General features: G+C 40.7%; 1 long non-coding RNA gene across 1 annotated transcript; it reads right to left on the reverse strand.

Annotated features, from left to right (window-relative positions):
- Positions 1–6,374: 6,374 nt before the first annotated feature.
- Positions 6,375–17,061, reverse strand: LOC117654759 (uncharacterized). The gene is made up of 3 exons (XR_004588388.3): positions 16,933–17,061; positions 11,081–11,123; positions 6,375–6,473 (listed from the first exon to the last, which is right to left on the reverse strand). It is a non-coding gene; the product is annotated as an uncharacterized LOC117654759 (long non-coding RNA).
- Between the last annotated feature and the right edge of the window lie 523 nt (positions 17,062–17,584).

Raw genomic sequence — 17,584 nt, forward strand, 5'->3', positions numbered from 1 at the left:
AACTAGACTGAACTACCATCCACTGATGTCTAGATAACGGGCTGAATGTACATCATACTTCAAGGAGCAATTCATTGAAAGTACTTGACCCAGTGAGTCTCACAATAAGACCATGCTCTTACTCAGGGATGAAATCCAGAAAGTTCTGACAGGTTCTGGAGAACCGGTAGCAGAAATTTTGAGCAGTTCAGAGAACCGGTAGCGAAATTTTGAGTGGTTCAGAGAACTGGCAAATACCACCTCTGACTGGCCCCAGAGTGGGGTGGGAATGGAGATTTTGCAGTATCCTTCCCCTGCCACGCCCACCAAGCCACACCCACCAAGTCTCACCACGTCCACAGAACCAGTAGTAAAAAAAAAGTTATTTCACCACTGCTCTTACTAGATCTCTTTTACACATGATAGTTCCAAAGCTAGATCAAGATTCAGACTTAAAACAGATACCCTGAAATTCATATTAAGCTGTTTCTAAACTAGTCGGAACTAGTTTCACTGGATTTATTGGAACTAATCTGTGGAACTGAGATACTCTTTGGAGGATTCACCTCATGTCACATACTTGACCTTGTTTGTGGGTTTGTACATGAAATTGGGCCATAAATGAAGCTTTCATACTTCGGTATATCTCAGTAAGCCTCAAACATGCAGCCGTTTGGTTACAAAGTCACTACCATGTATACTCTATTTCATGGTAGTAGCACACTTGGCATTGTATGTGATATTTGAAAGGCTGTAGGTTATAGAGATTCTGCGGCAGACATTTCCTCAAGTTCCTTCAGTGATATTTGGCGCACTCTAAATATGTCGGATTAGAGATTTTGCTCTTATTCCAGTCAAAGCCTCTGAAAAAATCCAGATTTCACCATCGAGTTTCTTTCCTGCAACCATTCATGCTTTGCATTTATCTCCTCCCTTGCTTTGATATAGAAGAGCTACTTTGGATTATTGATGTTTTAGTGTTAGCATCACTTCCTGAGTGCTGTTTTGCTGCCATAGTTAGGTGATCCATTGACAACCTAAGTGGGTTTCTGTCAACAGGATCAAGATCAGAATTAACCAAACAAACTTGCAGCCAGTAAATCTTTAACAAATCAAATGAAGCATGTTGTATAGGTAGTCCTTGCCCTATGACCATAATTGAGCCTAGAGTTATAATTGTAAGTTGTGCCAGTCATTAAATAGGTCGTCCCATGACCACAGGAGGGTCTTGCTGTTGAATCTGGATCCTATAGATATCTATATCTATATCTATATCTATATCTATATCTATATCTATATCTATATCTATATCTATATCTATAGGATCCAGCCTTGAGAAAGATATGTCTAGAATGTGCTCCTGTCTCTGTACTGCTTCGTCAGTTTCCCATCCCACTTGCCTATGGCAACTCAAGAGTAGGCCAGGGATGCTTTGCGAGTTGATATTTTACACATGTGTGCAAATGTAGAAATCATTGTTGTAATTCAAATAGAAATTAATTGCTAAAGTCTGGGGAGGACAGTGACTAGTTGACTTGAGTACTGCTGATAGTTCATGGTCCAGGTGCCAGTTTTGATGGGCCATATGAAATTTCCTCTCTTCTTCCTACTTGTGATTCTTTCTCATCAATCCAGAGTTAAACTAAAAGACCTTGCAAACAAAGGACAGTCCTTTGAAAGTAGGACACACTTTTTAATGACCCCCAAATAAAGTTTCCTCAGAAATGTGAATCAACATTGAAATTTGGGACTATGCCCTTTACTTCTGCCCTTTCTGTGTTGATGGTGAGGACAAGGATGAAGGGGATTCTGCAAAAATTCCCCAAAAGAATCGAAGTAAAAGAATAACCACATTTAGTTTCTGTGAGAGAAAAATTCCCTCACAGTTGCTGTGCCTATTAATGGCCTTTGGCTTAGACAATTAAATAAGCCAATCAGAGAGCAGCTCCTGGCTTTGAATCTCCCAGGCTTTTCTATGCCCTCCCATAACTGCCGCTATGACAGTATAAAAGGAGATGCTTGCCAGCAGATTTTCTCTTCGGGATCAGAGGCAGAGCTGAAGTCATTAAAGCCTCTTCCTTCTGAGGAAGAAAAGCCCGAACTCCAATTGCATAGAGCGATTGCACCAGAGAGCTGACAGGACACTTAAGAAAGAGAATGACATCTAATATTCTTTTTGAATAGACCTTGTTTTATTTTATGTAAATAAAAACAGTTTAGTGTAAACTGCTTGTGAGACTCATTTGTTCTAGTAGATTGTAAAAGAGATAAGGTTACGGTCCATCGAGGCCCCCTCCATCACAGTTTCTGAGTCCTTTTGCCTAAGTATGGAATTGTGGTGATCGATATTGTGGCTTGACCAGAATGTATATTTCTACATATACATTCTACATTCTTGTCCAGATTCCCAGGAGGAAGAAAGTGCATTCCAGAAAAGCAAGAGACAACACAATATAGATTCCCAGAGTATATGTTTTATGGTACAAATAGTCAGCTTAAGTTTGACAAGATTTCTGTGATGGAACCGCTAACTTAAGAGTGAGGAACAGAATGAAGAGACTGGCAAGCTTGGAGTATTTGCAGAGAAGGAAGGGACAGAAGCCAGACCTCCCCCCACCCCTCCTCAAATTCCTGGAGCCTTTATCTGACTGTTCCCAAGAGAATGTAGTCAGTTTGGAGAGATTCTTGTAAAATACAGGCAATAAAGAAGCAACTCTGATCAGCTCATGTTCTTCTAGTTCAGAGATGTCAAACTTGATTTCATTGAGGGCTGCATCATGGTTGTATTCGACCTAGGAAGATCGGGAGGGGGGTTTGGCCGGGGTGGACGGGACTCGTGTCGGGGGCACCTGTGGTGGCCAAGTGCTAAGGCAGGACTTCCCTGAGACCTTCCTCACTCTCATTATAATCTCCTGCCTGCCTGCCTGCCTGCCTGCCTGCCTTTTCTTCTTTTTCCTTCCTTGCTCTCTTCCCATCTTTCCTTTTTCTTTGTCTTTCCTCTTTCCCTTTCTCCTTTCTTGCTCCTTCTTGCATGCTCAAATGCAAAAGGGGAAACATTTCTCCTTTTGTTTTGTTTTTAGTTTGTTTTGATAGCACTCTGCCAGCGAAAATGGAGCTCAGGGGCACTGTGCATGGTGTGCCCCCCCCCCCGGGTACTTATTTTCAGCCTGGAAAGCTCCAGCAGCCCTCTGCCAGCAAAAACAGAGTGTGGGGAGCCATGCATGCCACCCCTGAGCTCTGTTTTCACTGGCAGAGGCACTGCAAGCCAGTCCTTTGCTATTTCCAGGCTGGCCCTGCGGGCCAGATCTAAGCATCCCATGGGCCGGATGTGGCCATGGACCTTGAGTTTGAACTAGAACTCCTGTTCTAGTTCCTTGCACCCAACAGTGATGAACAATAAAGGCTGAGAGCAGATAATGAATGCCAATTCATTTCCTTAGCCCTGTCCTTAAACTTAAATGAGTAATTCAGAAAGGGGATGTATATTTGGTAGGACAAGTAGTCCTCTACTTAGAACTATTTGTTTAGTAACAGTTCGAAATGACATTGGCACTACAAAAAGGGGGGGGATTTCCAACCATTCCTTGCACTTTCAACCACGATAGCATCCCCACATTCACCAGATCAAAATTTAAGTGCTTAACAATCGGCATGTATTTATGATGTTGCAGCATCCTGGGGTGATGTGATAATCATTTATAATCTTCCCAGCTGGCTCCCAACAAGCAAAATAAATAGGGGAAAGCCAGATTCACTTAAACAACTGCAATGATTCGCTTAACAACCATTGCAAAAATGTTGTAAAATCAGGCATGACTTAACTGCCTTGGTTAGCCATGGAAATTCTGTCCCTAGTTCTGATGCTAACTCAAGAACCAGCTGTGCTCATAGTACGTTAAGATTTGCTGACTTACAGTGGTTTTCAGAACCAGGGCAAATCTAGAGGGAACATGCTGGGTAAAATGAGCAAAGGTTTGTTACTCTTTCTTTGATCAAAAAAAGAAAGTGAATTAATATAAAGCAATTAGTGAGGTCTGGAGCTGCAAGGTGAAAGGGCTTTTCTAGTTTGATAAAGCTTGACTGGTACTCTAATTGCTTCTTGCTGACTTTACCAGGTTCCATACCCAGGTTCAGAAATATGGGTAAAATAGGCAGGATAATCAAGGTTCATGAATTGTTTTTCTCTTTACAGAGAGAAAAACAACAAACCTGGAACCTGTTTTATTTACCTGTTTTAACTGTTTCTCTGAATCTGCATATGCCACCCTGGTAATGGGGTATAAGAAAGCAGGAAGTTTCCCCTTACACAAAATTATTGCTGAATATGTTACTTCGCTCCACGTAACAGGATGGTAACAAAATCTGAAATAATGCAAGCTTCATGAGGACTTGAGCCCTCGGAAGGTCATATAATGATCCCAACTAGCTTAGTCAACATTGCAGAATAGTGATTCTCCAGAATTTCAAACAGGAGCATTTGCAGGCTGCAGTAAATGTGCTAATAAAAATCCACCTCAAGACATAACAGAGAACTCTTAATTATGGGAAAATGCAGCTCATGAATGAAGTACAGATACTCTTTTTCTTTTTTTTTACTTTTAAAACTCAAAAGCTGAGCTTATATATTATGCTAAACTGTAATGTACTGCAGCTCTTCTCTAGAATAGCCACTTTCTTAGGGACCTCTCCAGTGGTGGAATTCAAATTTTTTTACTACTGGTTCTGTGGACGTGGCTTGGTGGGCGTGGCTTGGCTTGGTAGGCATGGCAGGAGAAAGATATGCAAAATCTCCATTCCCTCTCCACTCCTGGGGGAAGGATATTGCAAAATCTCCATTCCCACCCCACTCTGGGGCCAGCCAGAGGTGGTATTTGCCAGTTCTCCAAATTACTCAAAATTTCCGCTACCGGTTCACCAGAACCTATCAGAACCTGCTGAATTTCACCCCTGGAGCTCTCCCTCCCCCTAAGGGATGGGCAGAATTCACTTTGCTGCTATTCTGGACTATTCAATGAGCTTTTGGTCCCTGTTGATGGATTGTGGGAACCTATTTTGGGTTTTATTTGGGATTTTATCTCCCTGCATATTATCATTCTTTGTTTTTGATACCAATTTGTATTGAACCAGGTAGTCCTTGACTTACGACCGCAATTGAGCCCAAAATTTATGTTGTTAAATGAAATATTATGTTAAGTGAATTTTGCCCTATTTTGTGACCTTTCTTCCCACAGTTGTTAAGTGAATCACTGCAGTTGATAAATTGGTAATCCGATTGTGCAGTGAATCTACCTTCCCCATTGACTTTGCTTGTCAAAAGGGCTCAAAAGTTGATCACATGACTTTGGGACACAGCAATAGTCATAAATATGAACCAGTTGCCAAGCATCTGAGTTTTGATCACATGAGGATTGGGGACCCTACAAAGGTCACAAGTGTGAAAGATGTTCATATGTCACTTTTTTCAGTGCTGTTATAACTTTGAACAGTAATGAATTGTTGTAAGTCAAGGACTCCCTATATTATGTTTTGCCTCTTCTTTGTCCGATGTTATGCCACCTGGAGTGGTTTGGGATGAGAATGGTTTAGGTTATCAATTAATAATAATAATTTATTATTAGTTAAATGCTGGCCTAGAAACCAGGAGTCCCAACCTAAGCATGAAACTCTCTGGGTGACTTTAGGACAAACCCCAGGAGACAGTGAGTTCTAGTCCCTCCTTAGACATGAAACTGGTTGGGTGGCTTTGGGCCAATCATTAGATGACTTTGTGAGTTCTAATCCCACTCAGGCATGAAAGCCAGCTAGTAACTTTGGGCCAATCACTCTCTTAGCCTAACCTCACAGGATTGTTGCTATGGAGAAAATAGGTGGAGGAAGGAGAAGTAGATATGTTAGCCACCTTGAGTTATTTATAAAATAATAAAGTGGGATAAAAATCAAATAAATAAATAAAACTTGCTTGGTTTGGGTTTAATTTATTGTCTGAATCAAGCCAACTATAATTTATTAAAAATCACTATTTGAATCAACAATGACAAGTTTGAGCCCAGTAATGTGTCAGAATTTGGATCATTCTAAGGTGTTAATCAGGCACTATTTTTTTCTGCTTATGGCCACGTATTATTAAAATAAAATACTTGAGTAGAAATTAAATGTCAAGGGATTGGGGCAAAATGAAGGAGCTATTATGGCCCGTGATGCTTTCATAATTCTCATGCAGACCGTTTAATGGGGTTTGTGCTCTTTTCATCCTTTTTCTCCAGCTCTTTCTCTGGCTAAGAAATGGAGATATTCATTGCCTTCCTTCCTCCGTGTGGGTGTATGCAGGGTGAATCCTTAAGGCCGCTCTAAGAGAAGGAAATGTATGCCACAAGGAGAAACAACAAAGACTGAAGGAGATTTGATATGATCTTCATAAACCCCCATCAATTGAGCGAGCTGACAAGATCCCCTCTAACGTGTGCGACATATCAAACGCCTCTTGAGCTCCTCATCTGCAGATTGAACAATGAAATTATTACTCAATTCACATATTAATTGAAGGCTATTCATTTCTCAGACTGTTTCAGAGCGTTCTGCCTTGATGGACATTGTCCTGATTATTTCCATTATTGCAGCACCATGACGTTAATTTGCTTTAGGTAGACGGAAAGTGCAGACAGGCATAAATCTTTCCAGTGGACCAAAGGCTCTCTGATTTCCTGGCTGTGAAAAATGGACAGCAGTGAGGCTGTTTCCTATTTACAAATTTGTCCAGATGGCGTGCACCAATGATGCGATCTCCCCATTTTATTTGTATGAAGAGCTTATTAAATGACATCTTTGCAATCCTTTGGCCCCCAAAACATTATCGATAATCTCTAAATGCTATTTTGCTGTAAAACAACAGATAAAAGCATAAGATAAATTCAGGTAATCCTTGACTTACAACATTCATTTAGCGACTGTCCAAAGTTACAGTGGCACTGAAAACTGTGACTTAACAACCAGTGCTTATACTAACAACCAACATAGCATTCCCACGGTCATAATTTGGTTGTTGTGTTTATAATGGTTGCAGCATTGGAGGAGGTGAGCGTAGGGGTAGGGTTAAATGCATCATCAGTTTGAAATCATTGCGCAGCCACAAGAGACCATCCAGCCACCTGTGAATTTCATTGCCTCTTATCTAGCATCAATTTAGTTTGAATGTTAGTGGACCAGATTCTTGTATATACTATAGACATCATGAAATAAACTCTTTGTGCTTTGAATTCAACTCCTAATCCTGGTTACTTATGCCTGACAGCTAATCTTCAACATATGAATATAATTATACTTGTTTGTCATGACAGTTATAAAACAATTTGGCCATACAAGTGATCCGATTTTATGATGTTTTTGTGGTAGTCATTAACCAAATCACCGTAGTTGTTAAGTGAATCCATGCTCATTAACTGAATCAATGTTTACTATGGACACAGTTTTGTAAAAATAGAAAGGAAATGCCCATTTTTGGCAAAAAATTGTTGTAAAATACAGTCATGTGGTCACAGAAGGCAGCAAAGAGTTGTGAACAAGCTATGTTGCTGAGCACTTGAAGTTTGTCAGATCTTCAAATCCTGGTCATATGTCCTCTTTTCCAGTTTAGTTGTAACTTCAGAATGGTTGCTAAGCAACTGTTGTGTTGAAAATACCTCTATACAATGGATTAGAGAAATGGAGACAGGAAGTAGAGCTGCAGACTGAACAACCTGTTAGAAAAGTTTTTAGTTTAGGTTGTAGAGGTCAATAAGATCTTGGAATGTCCCAGCAGCTACAATTAAGCCAGATTTCTTTTATCAAGAAAAACTTTGTTTATTTAAAATCAATAAACTATTTACATTTTAAATCACAGAACATTGTATCTTGGTCTTTATTTATTTCTGAGGTAAATGTGCCTAGAGCATAATCCCTTCTTCTCTCTTTCTGTCTCCCATGTGTCTCCCAAGTGTGTGTGGGTAAAGGGGGTCATATTTATAGAGTGGCTAAGCCACTCCGCCTTCAGTCCCTTAGACAAAATGGAGGGAAAGTATAAACACAAAACCATCCTTCTAGTATAGACAGTGTGGTTCAGTGGCACTGTTTCAGATTACCATCTGACACAACCATCGCGAAACAAATAGCTCACAGAAAGAGGGAAGCATTTCAAAAGGATCTCTTGTTATCTTCCAGAGGGTAAAAGGAGAGGAAGGGAGAAATATTTTGAGACTTGCAGGATTCTGTATACACTCCTGGATGCACTTCTTGTCTGGACTCTGGCGGGAATCAATTTTTTTTACTAATGGTTCTGTGGGCGTGGCTTGGTGGGCGTGGTGAGACTTAGTGGGTGTGGCAGGGGAAAAATACTGTAAAATCTCTATTCCCACCCCACTCCAGGGGAAGATTACTGCAAAATCCCCATTTCCTCCCGATCAGCTGGAACTAGGGAAGCAGAGAATAGATGGGGATGGGGCCTGTCAGAGGTGGTATTTACCGTATTCTCCAAACTACTCAAAATTTCCGCTACCAGTTGTCCAGAACTGGTAAGAACCTGCTGAATACCACCTCTGCATGAAGGGCTAAAAAGCTTGTTATTGAGACAAGGTTTCAATACTCAATTGGGTTCATGTTTTCTTGCAGACATTTCGTTACCAGACTAGCTAAGTTCCCAACTATCATCAGTGCACTCAGTTCAGCCCTGAGCTACAAATATTCTCACGAATGAAGGCAAAATATACGTGTCCCAGGGTAATGTTGCTGGATGCAATCTGGGTTGGTCACTGAGACCAGAAGTTTACTCTTCCAAGCTTTTGGATTTGTGCTGGTGCTCATCCTCAGGGAAGTTCTCTCTACTTTAATGTGTTCTTTCGATTTTTCTAGGCGTTGTATTTATGTAGTGCTGTCATGGCCCCGTCGGAGCCTGAATCTGCAGAGGAAGACGATCCAGAGCTGGAACCAATGGAGATCGAGAGGGCGGCCTTGTTGGCTTCGGAGGAATGTGGGGAAGAGCAGGCCGAGGCAACCCAGGGCCTCTCAGGATTGGGATGGCTTGTTAGCAGGGAGGAACAGGGGCAGGATGACCAAGAGAGGACAAGCAGTGGACATGAGGAGCAATAGCGCTCAGGCAATGAGCGAGGACCATCTCTTCCTGCTCCCCGAGCACGGAGAATGGAGAGAAGGAGGGAACAGCACAGGCTGACCCAACAATTTGGGAGGAGAGCACCCCTCCCTCTTCACAAGGCACACCTGGAGACTGAGATTTAAGGAGACACTGTGGGGAGGGGCATTTGTCAAGAACAAACACTGAATTGGTAGAATTTGGTGTGCACCAGTACAAACATTTGGAGTTTACAAGACTGCTTGCTATTTCCTGACTTCATTGATTCAGTGCCTTGTTCCCTAATTTATGGACTCATTGTTTGTTCCTTGTTTCGTAGACTCATTCCCCTATCCCCTTGTTTTGCTGGATTGGGCACAGCCACAGGCTGCCATGTGTGCGCGCACACAGGCTTTGCTCTGGGGCTTGCCAAGAACATGGGAGCATTTGGGAGGAAATGTGGAGCATAAACAGGGAGTTTGAACTCTCAAGTGGTTGTGTGGCCTTCGTGCCTTGTCCCAGATCATTACAGGTGCCTGGTTGGGTATGGCTTCCTATTGGTTGATTGGGGTGTTGATGGCCAGCTAATCAGTCCTTGGCTGATTAGTTTCCTTGTGCTGCCCTCAACTCCTAAATATCTGATAAGCTAATGGTAAATCAGCACTTCTGTAGACTGACATGTGACCCATTTCCTAGGCTTCAATAATTTCCCTGGCTGAGCAGGTACAAAGATAGGCAGGGAATAATTGAAACCTGAAATACGAGTCCCTTGTCATTCAACAGGAGTGCTGATTTACCACCAGCTTATCAGGTAGTTAGGAGCTGAGGACTTGGCAGCACAAGGAAACAATAGTCAATGACTTAATAGCCGGCCATCAACATCCCAATCATCCAACAGGAAGCCACATTCAACCAGGTACCACATAAACACGAGGCATTGAATAAGCCAAAGCATACATTCTGGTAGAGAGAAGTTGCTTGAGGATGGGCTCCAGCACAAGTTCAAAAGCTTGGAAGACTAAACTCTTTGGTCCTGATGATCGGACAAATTGGATCCCGTTACAAATATTCTCTTTTTTTGGTAACACTAATGAAGCAACTAGCAAGCTGGATTTTGGAGCATGGTATAGTTTTGATCGTATTTGGCATACTGACTTCAAAGGAGACATTCTGGAACCAGCTTCTGAAATCCAAATAATTAGAAATTCAAATAAGGTTGTAGCAGACTCCAAAATTTACAGAGAATAGAAGAATAACAGAGTTGACTATACATTCTTGTCAGAAGATACTGCCTTTCATAGTAGTATTCTGTTGCCTCCCTTTTATTTCATCTCAAATTGTTCATTATTCAGGGGTCTCACCGAGGTATAGAGAATATTAAATTAACTGACCTGGGGCAAAATTGCCTTGTCTTTAGGACAGAACTGATTCTGGATGCTTTCAGATCTGCAATTCTATTATTTTTTTCCTTTAGCCATAATGTAGTTAAAAAGGAGCTACAATTAATCCTCACATTTTATTATACAGAACAGAAGGCAGAATAGATGAGCATATAAATGCATCGCACTCCCACTTTTGAATCTGAGCAAATTATACACTCCATTTCTTGGAAATATTTGGAAACACACATCCACAATAGGAAATGCTAGCACAGCACTTCAGAGAGTTTTCTTTTCATTGACCAGCATTTAAAAATTTAGCATTCTTCTACTCCGAGAAGAAACAGAACAAGAGAAAAGATTGAGAAATTGGCTGCTTAGTTGTAAAAACTTCAACAAAGGAAAGTTTTATTTGGGAGAAAGTTCTATAAATTGTGATAGCTCAATGTATATTGATCAAACATGAAACAGCTGTAGCATTAGCTAACAAATTAACAGTGGTTGCATTTACACTTCTTAGAACAAGTTGTCATCCTTTTTTAAAAATATATATATATTTAACTGAAAGCATTATTTCATCTAAAAATGCACATAACATGTAGCATTCATTTTATTCATAGTTTACCTGTTGCTTTCTCTTCAGTAAGGACAATCAAGTACGGCAGCAGCTAAAAACATAGTAAGAATATCAAATCAAACAAAAAATAATGAAGTTAAAAACCGAAAACCAAAATAGATGAAGTTTTAAAGCATGCAAACCCTTGGTTAACCCAACTACACATATTTTTTTGCCTGATTTTTTATGGTTCAGCTCCAAAGATAGTAATGTTTGTGGGGTCCTTGATGCCCTTTGAGCTTGATTGTTTTCTTGCAGATGTTTCATTACCCAACTAGGTAACATCATCAGTGCTGGAAGGGAGAAGATTTTGCTATCTGTTTATATACAAGTGGCTTGCCCTGTCAGTGTTGGTGGGAGGGATCATGGTAGTTTCTTGATCAGGCTGTTGTTTACTGTTTCATTTTTTGTTTTTTATTTGGTACTTGGTTGGTTGAATTATTGTTTCTGAAATATTGTTTACTGTTTGACTGTTAGTCTGGTATTGTTCCTGGTGTTAATACAAGAAGAAAACAACATTCCCACTAACACTGCAGTGGTGGGTTGCCCCCGGTTTGGACCGGTTCACAAGAACTGGTAGTAAAACCGGCAGGAGGCTCCGCGCACCGACCCTGACGTCATCAGGAAGCTTCTGCGCATGTGCAGAAGCTTTGTGCGGCCCCGTTGCAAACCGGTAGTAAAGGTAAGCACAACCCACCCTGCAACACTGATAGGACAACTAACCTTATTTAAACAGAGAACAAACTCCATTCTCTTCTAGCACTGCTGATTTTACCTTATGAAACATCTGCAAGGAAATAACCAAGCTCACAGAGAACTAAGAACCCCACAGCTTAACCCTGAGCCAGAAATATTCTCTTCTATTAGTATAGTAATTTTTTCCTGCCCTTAATCAACTCCTCATTGAACTTGGCTGAAGACTCTTTTTGGAAAAATGGAGAGAACAGCCATCAAATGCAACTGCTTATGGAGCCTGTGTGTTCCATAGTTTTAAAACAATATCAGAACTGAGTCCTTCAGACCTACCACGCTTGTGAGAGTAGGAGGTATCTTTCAAAGGGCATCCTGTTCGAATGTTAATATTCAGGTAGGACTATTCAGATATTCAGGCCCAAGTAATGTAGAATGTTAAAGGATAAAGCCATTATATCTTAAAAGCAATTGGCAATTAGTGCAAATTTGTTCAACAGGGAGATAATATAGTGCTGATATCATATCTCAGTTGGAAGGTTAGCTATTATAACCTTGATTCAAATGTTCTTCAGGAGTAGCTTCATATACAGATCTCGTTGCAGTAATGTAATTATAAGGAAAGAAAATACAAATAGTTCTCCGCTTATAACCACAACTGGGGCTGGAATTTCCACCGGTAAACAAGGGAGTTATTAAATGAGTCACAGCTGAATTTTTTTTTTTTTACCTTTATTACCACAGTTGTTAAATGAATCACTGCATGTTTTTAAATGAATCATGCAGTTCTGGCAAAAACAAAAAACAAGACTACCCACTGTGGTCAATGGATCTGCTTAATGACTGCTGCAGAAGATCAGGCATGGTCACATGGTGATCTGCTTAATGACTATCATGACTTACAACTGTAACTCCAAGTTCAGTTATGGTCATAAATCGAATATTTATGCACTGTTACAGGCTGTATCCTAATCAAGAACTTGAAAAATATTCTGGCATTTCATACACTTACCAACAAAACAAATAGGGTTATATTTGAGAGACTAATGTACTAAGTAAAATTCAAGGCCAATTTTACCTTTATATAAAGGATAATTTAGTTGCTCAGTGAAGATTTATAGATTATGACAAATTTATCAATTGAAAAATATTGAATGTCCCCTAGAATTATTTTGAGGTTTTCCATTCCTGCCTTGGTTACCATTGCAAACCAGGACTGGGTTAGCACAGAACTTGATGGGTGTTTTTATTATTATTATTATTATTATTATTATTATTATTATTATTATTATTATTATTATTATTATTATTATTATTATTATTATTATTCGAATTTCTATACCGCCCTTCTCCTTTCGGACTCAGGGCGGTGAACAGCCAGAATAAAAAACATTTATACATAAGTACGATTAAAAATAGATTTAAAATAATTAAATTTGGCCCATAGTTTAAAATTTATCAATTTAAAATCCATATCAAAATTTAAAACCAATCATAAAATCAAGAGGTGTTGCTATGCAACACCTTTGGAATTTTGTTAATACAGGAACTAAGGTAAGTTGCAATAATAATAATGCTGCATCGGCTTGATTTTGTTGTTGGTAATCATTGGATGTGATTTTTCAAACATTTTGCTCGCCCTTCTTATTTTCCCAGTAAATCCCATTCTTTGTTTTGCAATAGAAGCAAAATGAAATTGAACTGTTTTGGGTTCCCCTGTGTAAAACCTGCAAAAACTCATCTACGGTAGTCATCTCAAAGCCATTATGTTCTCTTAGGGAAAAAACACTTAATAGCACACCATTCTGTTTGCTTCATTTCCCATGTATGCCCACTATGGAAAGGTTGGCACTGCATGGTTGCTGGGATGGCCTAGATGTAAATAGATACATCTGAACTACAGTAATGTAGATTAAATAGGTTCAGATCTTCTCTTAAAGGAACAGCCAGTGTTGGCATTGAAGTGAATAATTAGAATGAACAATGCTATTAATCCCTGACCTGAAGTCTCTACTAAGCATTGCAGAAACGTAATAATTCTGCAACATGAAGTAATTCACATTGTGCAATAATTCAGCTCATGTGAAAAATTTAATGGTCTTGGGCTAAGCTATGAGGAACTGAGCATAATCTATAGTAGAGAATATTTTTAGCTGTTGAACCATAGTTGAACTATGGGGTCCTTGGTGCTCTCTGAGCTTGATTGTTTTCTTTCAGACTTTTCACTACCCCACTAGATAACATCATCAGTGCTAGAAGGGAGAGGAGTTTGTTCTCTTTTTATATACAAGTGGCTTACCCTGTCTGCATTGATGGGATTGTCCTGATGATTCCTTGATTAGGCTTATTTGTTTATCTGAGTTAGTAGTACCTTAATTGGAGTGTTGTTTGCAGCTTGGTTGTTGATATAGTTACTATTACGCTTGCAAATGTTTATTTCTATGTGCCTCTATGTGTCTGATTTGTCTGAGTGCCAGGTTTCCAGGGATTCTCTAGTATATTTGGGTTTAAGGGACTCAGTCCATAATCCTAAAAAGATTATCATTGAAAAGGAGGATCTATTCCAGATTCTCAGAATCTTTCCAATGTTAAAAGGGTTGAATGGACTTGCACAACTGCAGGCCAGTCCACCAAGGAATATTCAGTATGGCATGGTAGAAATCAATATAAAAATATGTGGTTTCTAACTTCATTTTTTTTAACCCATCTTCCCCTGAAATTCATTTATCCCCAAAATTCTCAAGCATCTGAATTTTTCAAAGCAGATCCCCATTTTTCAAAAAAGGCATTAAAGAAAACTTGCAGAAAATTGCTTATAACCCACAAAGTAATATCCCAAAGTGCATTGTATTAGGTGAAATATAAAGAGATGCAAAAAAAAAAAAAAAAGCCCTGTATATATCTTGTGAAATTGCAATCAAACTACACCCATTTGGAGAATAATGCATCCAAGGACATCATTTTAGCGCAATGATGCACACGCAACACCCAAAACAGAAATAGGATGGACTGAAAATGGAAAAGGAAATGGAAAAAGGAAAAGAAACTGAAAATGCCAAATGTGTCATTACAAGTAATTGTTGACTTATAACCAGTAAGGTTACGAAAGCACTGAAGAAAGTGATTTACAGCCAGTTCTCATACATATGACCATTGCAGTATTCCCACAGTCTCATGGTCAAAATTTGGGCACTTGGTCACCTACATGTATTTATAATGGCTGCAGCAAGATGGTTGCTTAGTTGACCACTTTATGGCTCTCAACATGGTATCCTTCTGGATCAGCTCAGAGGATTAGGGTCAAGCAGCATTGTGTTGTGCTGGCTCACTTCCTTTCTCCAGGGTCATTTCCCATGGCGGGATTCAGCCAGTTTGGGAGAACCGGTTGTTAACTTTCTGAGCAGTTTGGTGAACTGGTTGTTGGAAGAAATCATTAGGGCAAAGAACCGGTTGTTAAATTATTTGAATCCCACCACTGGTCATTTCCAGTCAGTGTTGATTTTGGGGGGGGGGAGATCTCACCCTCAAACCCCACTCTGGGGGTTCCGCAGAGTTCAGTGATCTTTCCTATTCAACATCTACATGAGACCAGTGGGCCCAATATGCTTTTCTATCCCTAACAAATTAAATGATGCCATGGGCATCTTATCACTAGCCCAGTGCCGTAAGTTTGTGAGTTTCTGCATCGGGGACAACAGGTTTCAGCTGAACCCTGGGCAAGACTGAGTGACTTTGGATTTTGGGACCTGCGGGTTCTAGAATTATGTTATCTTTGGTGTTGGATGAGGTCACATTATCCCAAACAGAGCAACCATGTTTCCCTGAAAAAAAGACCCTGTCTTATATTTTTTTGAACCCCGAAATAAGCGCTTGGACTTATTTTCAGGGAGGTCTTATAATTTTGGGGCATATGGAACAAGACAGGGCTCCTCTTGCCATCTTACCTGGCGGGAACCGGCTGTGCATGCATTTAAATATTTTCGGGGAGGGCTTATTTTCAAGGGGGTATTTTAGCACATGCGCTCAAAAGCCCAATTGGGCTTATTATGCAGGGAAGTCTTATTTTCGGGGAAACACGGTAGTACACAATCTTGACATTCTTCTGGAGTCATGACACCTGTTCCAAAGACAGGAGGCATTCATGGCTTGAAGGGCTTTTGCACAGCTTTGTATTGTGCCAGATCTGGCCCATGGGACTGCCCTGGAAACAAGAAACACTGAGCCGAGGTGGTGCAGTGGTTAGGGTGTAGTACTGTAGCTACTTCAGCTGACTGCTAGTTCAGCAGATCAGCGGATCAAATCTCACCAGGTCAAGATTAACTCAGCCTTCCATCCTTCCAAGGTGGGTAAAATGAGGACCCAGATTGTTGGGGGCAATATGCTATTTAGTATACTGTCTTTGGTGTAAGCCGCCCAGAATCCCCGGAGAGTGGACGGCATAGAAATATGAATAATAAAATATGAATAATAATAAAATATGAAATATGAAATATGAATAATAAAGAAAGGACCAGTCCATGTGCCTCTACCAGTGAAAACAAAGCTTGGGAGGCCACCCTCCCAAGCTCCGTTTTCACTGGCAGAGTGTTGCAGGAAGTTTTCACAGCCAACAATGGAGCTCGGGAGCCCGTTTTCACTGGCAGAACACTTGGGCCACCACAGGCACCCCTGACATGAGTGATGTCAAGCTGGCCTTGCCCATCCTTCCCCTCCCCCAAGGTCAAACACAACCCTGATATGGCCTTCAATGATCTAGAAGCTTCAGCTCGTGTGGAATGCTATGGTGTAGGCAATTATGCATGTCTCTAGAATATCACAGGGACTCAGTGGCTCAGTGGCTAAGACACTGAGCTTGTCAATTGAATGGTCGGCAGTTCAGCGGTTCAAATCTCTAGTGCCGTGTAACAGGGTGAGCTCCCATTACTTGTCCCAGCTTCTGCCAACCTAGCAGTTTGAAAGCATGTAAAAAATGCTAGTAGAAAAATAGGGAGTACCTTTGGTGGGAAGATAACAGCATCCCGTGCCCCTTTGGTATTTAGTCATGCCGGCCACATGACCATGGAGACGTCTTCAGACAGTGCTGGCTCTTTGGCTTTGAAACAGAGATGAATACCGCCCCCTAGAGTCGGGAACGACTGGCATATATGTTCGAGGGGAACCTTTACTTTTACCTTAGAATATCACACACTGTATCTCTGCTCTGTGAGTTCTTTTGTTTTCTGTCTGCTTCCAAGTCTTGATTATATCTTCCTGTCACTTTCAGATCAGCTGAAGAGGCATCTACAGGTCCTGTCTGTTAGGGAGCTACACTTGGTGGATCCCAGGAAGGAAACTGCCTTATAGATCATCCTCCCTGCCCCCCATCCAGAAGTGAGGCTGGTCCAATCCCTGCTGATTTTCCAGATTATGACATCAGACTTGGAGCCCCATGAGACCAGAGTAGGAACTGTGATGGCACAATGGTTAGAATGCAGTATTGCAGGCTAATTCTGCTGACTGCCAGCAGTTCGATCCTGACCAGCTCAAGATTGACTCAGCTTTCCATCCTTCCAAGGTCGGTAAAATGAGGACCCAGATTGTTGGGGGAGCAAGATGCTGACTGTAAATCGCTTAGAGTGGGCTGTAAAGCACTATGAAGTGGTATATTCAATAGCAATAGCACTTGCTAGTGAGGTGGCTCTATTGCTGTGAACATCTGCAGTCCTCTCTTTGTGATGTTTAAAAATATTTTTAATAATAATGGTTTTTACATGTCAGCTGTTTTATGGTTTGTTATGTAGCACACAGAGATGAAATTGAATATGGCTGGATGGCTGGATGCAT

Source organism: Pantherophis guttatus, chromosome 4 (genome assembly GCF_059756535.1).
Source record: "Pantherophis guttatus breed Tessera chromosome 4, ASM5975653v1, whole genome shotgun sequence".
Lineage (NCBI taxonomy): Eukaryota > Metazoa > Chordata > Lepidosauria > Squamata > Colubridae > Pantherophis > Pantherophis guttatus.